The sequence below is a fragment of the Arachis duranensis genome, chromosome 6 (genome assembly GCF_000817695.3).
Source record: "Arachis duranensis cultivar V14167 chromosome 6, aradu.V14167.gnm2.J7QH, whole genome shotgun sequence".
In the NCBI taxonomy this organism is placed as follows: Eukaryota; Viridiplantae; Streptophyta; class Magnoliopsida; order Fabales; family Fabaceae; genus Arachis; species Arachis duranensis.
Window position 1 is genome coordinate 26,103,615 of NC_029777.3, and position 9,998 is coordinate 26,113,612.

Sequence of the window (9,998 nt, forward strand, 5' to 3'; positions counted from 1 at the left end):
TAATTTGCCTTTGGGGTTAAGAATGAGGTTTTTTCTTGGTCGGGTGGGTACATTGGGATTTAGTTATATCTCGAGTATGCGTCCAAAAAGGAGAGGTATTTATATCCAGAGGAGGCATTTACCAGTGCGTCGATGCTTGGGAGTGGATAAGGATCTTTTGGGCAGGCTTTGTGAGATCGGTATAGTCAGTGCACATTCGTCACTTCCCGTTTGACTTTTTTACCAATACGACATTAGCAAGCCATAGCGGGTATTTGACTTCTCTTATGAAACCTGCCTCCAGTAGAGCTCGTACCTGTTCTTCCATAGCTTGAGAGCGTTCTAGTCCTAGCTTTCTACGCCTTTGTTGTACCGGCCGAGATCTTGGGTAGACTGCTAGCTTATGGCACATTAGCTTGGGATCTATGCCTGGCATGTCTGCGGCCTTCCACGCAAAGAGGTCAACATTGTCTCATAAAAACTGCATAAGTGATTCTTTTATGTCTCCTTTCAGGAGTGTGCTGATATTGGTCATTTGGTCCGAGGTATCCCCGATCTGGATTTTCTCTATTTCACCTTCAGGTTGTGGATGGAGCTCTTTCCGCCTCTGAACTCCACCGAGCTCAATTGTGTGGAATTCTTCTTCTCTGTCTCTGAGGTTTAGACTTTCGTTGTAACAGTGGCACGCCATCTTCTGATCTACTTTTATCGTAGCTATCCCTCCTGCAGTTGGGAACTTCACGTAAAGATGCGGAGTCGAGACTATTACGCCGAGCTGATTTAATATGGTCCGACCTATTAGGGCATTGTAGGCTGAACTTACGTCGACTTAGATGTAGTCTATTTTGAGTGTTCTTGACTGACTTCCTTTTTCGAAAGTTGTACGGAGCGAGATGTATCCCATTGGTTAAACTGGGGTATCTCCTAGCTCGAACAGGCTGTCCGGATATGCTCTGAGTTCTTTTTCTTCCAGGCCGAGTTTGTCGAAGGCAGTTTTGAATAAGATATCGGCGGAGCTCCCCTGGTCTATCAACGTGCGGTGAAGATTTGCGTTTGCTAGTATAATAGTGATGACCATGGGATCGTCATGCCCTAATACGATGCCGGATGCGTCTTCCTTGGTGAAAGTAATCGCCGGGATGTCGGGCGCTTCCTCCTTTCCTGAGACGTGATATACGTCTTTGAGATGTCTTTTGCGAGATGATTTGGAGATTCCTCCCCCGGCAAATCCGCCGTGTATCATGTGGACATGTCTTTCTGGCGTTCAAGATGATCACACGGCTGGTCCGATATCTTCTGCTCTTGTTCTTTTCTTTGCTCATCGTCATGGGTGGCCAGATATCGATCTAGCTTTCCTTCTCGTACGAGCTTTTCTTTGACATTTTTTAAGTCAAAACACTCATTGGTGGAGTGCCCGCGGATCCGATGGTATTCATAATATTCGGCCCGGTTTCCTCCTCAACTTTTGCCTTTGAGTGGCCAAGCTGGTGGTATTTTTTTCGTGTTGCAAACCCCTCTGTATACATCCACAAGAGACACCCGAAGAGGGGTGTAATTGTGGTATTTTTTTTATTTTCTCTCCATGTCGATCTTCCATCTTTCTGGAATCTTTGTCTTAATCCCGGGGGGTGAATCCAGCCTTCGAGGTCTCTCCTAATCGGGAGTTTTCCTCCATGTTGATGTACTTTTCCGCTCGTTCCTGCACCTCGTTCAGAGATGTGGGGTATTTCTTTGATATAGATTGACTAAAGGGCCCTTCTCACAAGCCATTAATAAGGCCCATAATAATGGCTTCCGTTGGTAGGTTCTGTATGTCCATGCATGTCTTGTTGAATCTTTCCATGTAGTTGCGAAGGGTTTCCCGTTCTCCTTGTTTGATTCCCAGTAAGCTCGGAGCATGTTTAGATTTGTCTTTTTGGATGGAGAATCTGGCCAGGAATTTTTTAGCCATGTCGTCAAAACTTGAGATGGACCTAGGAGGGAGGTTGTCAAACCATCTAATTGCCGTTTTCGTCAAAGTAGTTGGAAAGGCTTTGCAATGAACTGCATCTGAGGCATCGGTGAGATACATTATGCTTCTGAAATTGCTGAGATAATGGTCGGGATCTGTAGTGCCGTCGTATAAGGTCATGTCTGAGAGTTTAAATTCCTTTGGGATTTTTATCTTCATGATCTCCTTGGTGAATGGGTCTTGCTCCTTGCGGGAGCTATCTTCGGAAGTGGATCGTCTAACTTTAGTCTAGACATCGGCTTCAAGTTTTAGGAGTTTGTTCTCCAATTCCCAGCGTCGCCTTATTTCCCTTTGTAGGTCTTTCTCGGCCTCTCGTTGACGTAGGACTTCTTCTTCAAGTTGTTTTAACCGGTTTTGAAATGCATCCATGGCTCCCTTGTTTGGGGAGTTCTTCTTGTTGTTGATTTGGGAAGTATCTTTTAGTGTGGTATTCACATTTTTATGTGGCATTCTTTCCTTTAGATCTGAAGTGTGGTCATTGTCATGGTCGTTGTCATGGTCATGGTCGTCCGCCATGGTGATTTGGCAACGGCGCCAATGTTTCGAGGGTTACCTGAAACTATAGGTCGATCTCGGATGAGATCTTCCGTAGTTGGTCGGAGTTGCTGTATCCGACTTGTTGGACTTGGAGGCGGTGATGATTTCTTCGTCCCCGGAGGGTGGGGGGTACCTGCAAGGGACTCCGATGCTTAAGTTAGCAAGGGTATTAAGCAGGTATTGAGTAGAATCAGAGTATGAGTTATACTTGGGTGCTCCAGCGTATTTATAATGGTGTGGAGTGACCTTTTTAGATAAGATAAGTTAGTTATCTTATCTTATCTTATCTTATCTTTGACTTAGGTCCTCGTATCTTCAAGGGAACCACCCTTATCTCTATAGGCTTGGGCTGCCTTTGGATTCGGGATGTGTTCCTCTGTTTGGGCCCTTTATTGGGCTTTCCTGTGTCTTGGCCGAGCTCTTTGAGAAGAGGTCAGATTGTCCTTACCTGAGGAGGTCGGTCGCTTTGTTGGTAGAACATCCCGGATCGGACAGCTCGACCCGAGGTATGAACAACCACCATCAAGTCCAACGAGTCAGACACAGCGGCTGCGACTACTCTCATCAGATCGGACTCCACAGCTCCGACTAGCACAGAATATCTCATCCGAGATCGACCTACAATTTCAGGTAACCCTCGAAACATTGGCGCCATTGCCGGGGACCTGGAAGTCATCCCATCATCATGGCGGACGATCATGACAACGACCACACTTCAGACTAGAAGATAGAACACCGCACAAAAATGCGGACACCACACCAAAAGATACTTACCAACTTAACAACAAGAAGAACTCTCCAAACACGGGAGCCATGGATGCACTTCAAGACCGTTTAAAACAACTTAAAGAAGAAGCCCTTCGTCAACGAGAGGCCAAAAAAGACCTACAGAGGGAAATAATTTTAGTCCACTTGGAAAGTTTATGTTAATTAAGGATTCAAATTTTAGTCCACTTGGCCAAATATAATCCTACCTTGACTCTAACCCCATTACAACCCTTGAAAGACCTCTTGATTTGTGTATTGGTGCATTAAAATTTTGTTGATTGTTAGATGAAGAGCAAGCTATAGAAAGCAAGATTAGTAGAGAATTGAGAGAATTGACCCTAGACACTTGAGAGTTATAATGATATACACTACCAGTAAGGGTTTAGTGCTCAATTCTATGTTCCATGCTTTCATGAGCTATCTTTTTCTTGCAAGTTATTTGTATTGTATTTTGTGATTTGAATTAGTGAAATCCAGTTCATACTTGTTCTTGAAAGAATTATTTGCTTTTTCACCAAGAAGGTAGAATCATCTTTGCATGTAGTTGCATTCACATTCATAGGTTGCAATGCATGAATCTTGCCTTTCTCTACTCATTTATTTGGTCTCCTTGAGTTTAGCATGAGGACATGCTAATGTTTAAGTGTGGGGAGGTTGATAAACCACTATTTTATGGTTTACAATGTGTTTAATTGTGTGGTTTTATCATGATCTTTACCCACTTATTCATGTATTTAGCATGTATTTATATTTCCTTCCTAAAATTATTACATGATTGAAAACATGCTTCTTTGGTCTTAATTTAGCTAATCTTAATTCTCTCTTATTACTATTCGATGCCTTGATCTGTGTGTTAAGTGTTTCAAGCTTCATAGGGCAGGAATGGATTAGAGGATAAAGAGGAAGTGTGCAAAAATGGAAGGAACACAAGGAATCGAGGAGGTGACCAGCGAGAAGTCACGCGGTCGCATGGCTCACGCGACCGCGTGAAATGGAAGAAATCGGAGTGACGCGATCGCGTGCCTGACGCGACCACGCGGATTGGAAGCTACATATACGACACGAATGCGTGGACGACGCGGACGCGTGATACGAAAAACGCTGAGTGACGTGGTCGCGTGGACGACACGGACGCGTGACATACGCGATCTGCAGAATTACAAAAGTCGCTGGCAGAGATTCTGGGCCGCATTTCAACCCAGTTTTCGACCCAGAAACACAGATAAAAGTCAGGGAACTTGTAGAGACTCAGGAAGCTTTTCATAATTCACTTTTCATGTTTTAGATGTAGTTTTAGAGAGAGAGTTTCTCTCCTCTCTCTCTCTCTCTCTTAGGATTAGGATTTAGGTCTTCTCTTAGTTTTAAGAGTGACTCTCGATCCTAGGTTCTTTATTTTTATTTATCCCAATTTAATTTATGAACTCTTCCATGTTACAGATTACTCTTTTAAATTAATGTTATTTGAGGTATTTCAGTTTAATATTGCTTTCTTTTATTTACATGATTATTGCTTCCCATCTAAAGGCATTTTTATTCCAGCAGCTTCAATTTCCTTTCCTTTTGGTTTTGGTTAAGAAATCAGTAACTTAGGAAGTTATCCAACTCAACAGCATAATTGATAATTGTTATCTCCTCTAATTGAATTGAACTTCAATCATCCCAATCTTTTCTTAGGAATTAACTCGGATTTGAAGATCAAACTAATTAGTCACTTGACCTTCCTCTGCTTTAAGTAAGGGTTAACTAAGTGAAATTAAGATTCAATTTTTTTTATCATTGATATGGATAATTCGGTCTGGACTTCCAATTTCTTATACCTTGCCAAGAGATTTTATTGTTATTATTTTATTTTATTTTATTTGTCATTCAACATATTCCCTCCTAAACCCCAATTTACAACTCATAACCAATAATAAGAACATACCTCCCTATAATTCTTTGAGAAGACGACCCGAGGTTTAAATACTCGGTTAACAATTTTTAAGGGGTTTGTTACTTGTGACAACCAAAACGTTTGTATGAAAGAACTTTTGAAGGTTTAGAAACTATACTCGCAATGAGGATTTATCTGCAAATTTCTAGACCACGCAAAAGTTCTCTCATCAAAATGGCACCGTTGCCGGGGAATTGCAAACGTGTGCCTTATTATTGGTTATTGTAAATATTTTTCAAAAAAAAATTTTCAAATTTCAGATTTTAAAACTTTTATCTTATCTTATCTTTTTTTTTAAATCATATCTTTTTCAAAATCTGTTCTTATCCTTTTTCAAAAATTATATCTTTTTCAAAATATTTTCTTTTTATTAGTTTTTATTTTTATTTTCTCTCACTACTATGAACTCTCACCCCTTTGGCTATGAGTCTGGTTATAATTATGTTGCAGGAAGAGGAAACTATAATGAAAATAGGCATCAAGGTTGGAACAATCAAAGATGGGAAGAGCCACAAGGATTTGATCAACCCTCATGGCAACAACCACCTCCAATGGACTACCAACAACCGCCACCATATGCTTATGAACCCTCTCCTCAACATAACTTTGGACCACCAAACTCACAAGCCCCTTTCCGCCATTCACCTCCATATGACCCTAACCCTCAACCACCATACCAACCACCTTATGAGCCATATGAACCATATATAGAACCACCCCAAATCCAACCAAATTACTCACAAGAATCACCACTTCAATATTCACCATCTCGATATCCATCAATCCAAGAGCGCTATGATCCTATTTATAAAAGCCGAGTGCATCAAGAGACAAAGGATGATCTCAAGGAAACAGTGGATCGATTTCAGGCAACCATTCATCAATTGGGGCAAGCAATAATGAGTCAATTAGCTTTCCGACGTTTGGACACTCAAGGAACCCCCATGGCTTCATGTGGACAATCTAATGAAGAACGTAGTATGAAGGAGATACTAGAAACTCCAGTGAACAGTACGGAGCATGACTTTGTACTGGAACAAGTAGAGGAAGCCAGAATTATTGAAGAAGAAGAATTGGTTGAAGACTTAGGAGATGCTGAACATCCATGGGAAAGTCAAAACATAGAGCCTCCTTCCAAGACGGTTGCAATTGATGCTGAGGAGGGTGTACAACCTCCAAGGCATATCACAGTTAAAGACTTGGAAGAGGTTGATCAAGAGATGGAGATTCAAGAAAAAGAAGCACAACCTCCCATGCCCTTGGAAAGCAATGAAGAGAAGATTGAATTGGAAGAAAGCTACCAAGAGGAAGAGGTTGAAATTAAAGAAGCTTGCAAAGAGGTGGTAATTATTAGAGAAGAGCACAAGGGAGTGGAGCTTGCAATTTCATTAAAAATACCTCCCCCTAAGTTGCCATCATCCTTCACAACATTCAAGTGGGTAAAATTCATATCCCTCAGCTTTCTAATTCCACTTGAATATGGGCTACTGGAGACGGATGGTCAACTTAGAGCTCTTTGCGACATTAAGAGTAAGCGGAAGATGGCCAGTGGTAAGAATTATCCTACAAGGTTCATTATGGTTGGAAGCTTTAAGTTTAAACGCAATGGTTGGTGAAAGCTCAACTGAATGGGTCCAGGAAGCTGTTTGGTCGCTGTAGTGAGAATTCAGGTCACCTTTCACCCGGCTGGAAAAATGCCGATCGAGAAAAAAACGGGTGTAAAAGTGATGTTTGGGATCCTGGAATCTGTTCTGACATTTGTCACCCCGTGAGCCTAAGAATCTGTTTGAAGCTTCTTAAGGGCATTACATGCTTAGTTTGGGACCCCGGAGGCTACTGGAAGTACAAACATTGGTGGGAATTCCTGGATCAATACAAGCACAAGCCACCCTAGCAGGAAGCTCATCAAATGTTCAACTTAAGGACTATAACTAAAAGTGCTAGGTGGGAGACAACCCACCATGGTATGATCGTTCATTTTGCAATTTTAATTTTATTTAGTTTTGTTTGTTTTTTTAGATTTATTTTATTTTATTGAACCTGGAATCATGCATAGCATCCACATTAAGCACTGCATTTGCATCTGCATATTGAAAAAAATGAAAAAAAAACACGCACGCGACGTAGTAGCGTCGCTGACGCGTCCGCGTCACTAGTGCATTGGGAAGAAAAGAATTGAACAGAGAGTCACATGAGAGCGTAGCTGGAGGTGCGCCTTAAGCATACTTTTGCCTCCCACGCAACCACGTCTCCCACGTGGCTGCGTGCCATGAGAATCGACATCAAAAAGGTGCGTGGCCGAAAGTTGTGCAGGAAGTGGGCTGGACTCGTGCTAGAAGCCCAAGCCCTCCCACGCGAACGCGTGCCCCACGCAGCGGCGTCGTCTTTCAAAAATGGCCATCCACGCGATCGTGTCACGCACGCGACCGCGTCACCCATATTTTGGCAAATTAAGATTTTGAACAGAGAGTTGTGCGGGTGCAAGGCTGCCCTCGCGCCAGTAGCACTAAACGGGTCAGGCGACCGCGTGACCGACGCGATCGCGTCATTAAACACAAGCGCAATTTGTGTGACCGCGTGCCTCACGCGGCCGCGTCACCTGCGCCGCACAGCGTCCCTGGTTTACTGATTATCTTATCTTTCTTTTCTCCAAATCCTTATTTCTTTCTTCTTCCTTCTTCTTTCTTTCTCTTCTTCTTCCCCTCTACTCTTCTATCTCTTTAATTTAATGCATTTATTTGTTTTTTCCTTTTTCCTTTTCAATTATTTTTCATGCATTTTCATGTTGGTGTTGGAGTTTTATTTGGATAAGTGCCTTATTTTATTTGAGCACGTGGCTACTCGGAGAAGAGATTTGACAATTGACATTTACTTATGGCTCTCATATACATTTGGATTACATTATTTTCATCCCTATTTTAACTTCCACACCCAATGTATTTGGGATTATCATTCATAATTGTCATCATTACACATGCTCTTTAATTTGGCACATTTATTACTTGATGCTTGAGCTATGCTTCTCATGCCTATTATTTGCATGTTTTTACCCTCTTGCATTTAATTATTTTGAATTGCCATTTTTAATCTTTATTGTTGTCTTCCCTACATGTTGTAGCTACCATGTAGATGGACTATCATCTTTCCTTTGGCATTCCTTATCACTTGAATTTCCTTCCTTCCAGTCTTAGTTTTTTGTATTTCACACTCTTCCTTTTTCTTCTTCCTTAAGCATGGGTACCCAGAAAGGAAAAGAGAAGGCCACTGACAAGACACCAGCAAGGAAAGGAACCAAAAGATCTCCAACCAAGACACCTCCATCTACAAGCGTCAGTTGGAGCAACCCATCCACCTGCACATCTCGGCATGCACTGAGGACGGTGCAATTTTTAAGTGTGGAGAGGTCGATACCGATCTCCATGGGTTAGTTATTTCTTGACTCAACACCAAATTTTTTATTTTATTTGTTTGTTCATTGTTGCATTTGTATATCTGATTGCATATTTTCTTGATTTTGTGCATATTTTACCACTTGGTTGAAGTAATATTCTCTTTTTCAAGAAATTCTTATAGTATTTCACTAATTTGAATAAAACTTTTTGAAAAACTTGTAAGAAAAAAATATTATTTTGGAACATGGTTTAAAGCTTGAACACACAAAACCGGTGAGATTTTGAGCCTATTTGATTGGTTGCATTTTATCAACCAATACTTTATTTTTGTGTGTTTTATTCTCTCTAAAATTGTGATCTTTGTCTTGCTTGATTCTATATTTCCATTATTTGATGTATACATGCACTTATATGATTGAGGCCTTGTTTCACTGAGCTTACATACCAATATGGCCTTCCCTTCCATTATCCTTTGCAAACCAATTTGAGCCTAATACACCCATTTGTTCTTTACTTTAGCACATTACTAACTCTGAGCGAAAAACAATAATGTCCTTAATTTGAATCCTTAGTTAGCTTAGACTAGTAAAAGTGCCCATGATTTAAGTGTGGGGAAGTTGGGTTTGGAAATATTTGCTTTGAATAATTGGGTGTTGTATATTTTAGTGAAAATGTGCAAAATAATGGTTGAGCACATGTTATTGCATTCAATACTTTAATCATATGCATTGAAAAAAAAAGGTGAAAAAGAAAAGAAAAAAAAGCAATTAAGAAAAGGGGACAAAATGCCCCAAAATAAATAGTGAGATCAATGCATATGAGCTGTACTCAAAACTTAGAATGCATAAATATGTAGTAAATACAGTTAATGGGAAGTTAGATTTTGTATTTTAATTAAATGGATTGTCTTAAGTTAGGTGGAAAGCTTATGTTAATTAAGGATTCAAATTTTAGTCCACTTGGCCAAATACAATCCTACCTTGACCCTAACCCCATTACAACCCTTATCTCCTCTAATTGAATTGAACTTCAATAATCCCAATTTTTTCTTAGGAATTAACTCGGATTTGAAGATCAAACTAATTAGTCACTTGACCTTCCTCTGCTTTAAGTAAGGGTTAACTAAGTGAAATTAAGATTCAATTTTTATTATCATTGATAAGGATAATTCGGTCTGGACTTCCAATTTCTTACACCTTGCCAAGAGATTTTATTGTTATTATTTTATTTTATTTTATTTGTCATTCAACATATTCCCTCCTTACCTCCTAAACCCCAATTTACAACTCATAACCAATAATAAGAACATACCTCCCTGCAATTCCTTGAGAAGACGACCCGAGGTTTAAATACTCGGTTATCAATTTATTTAGGGGTT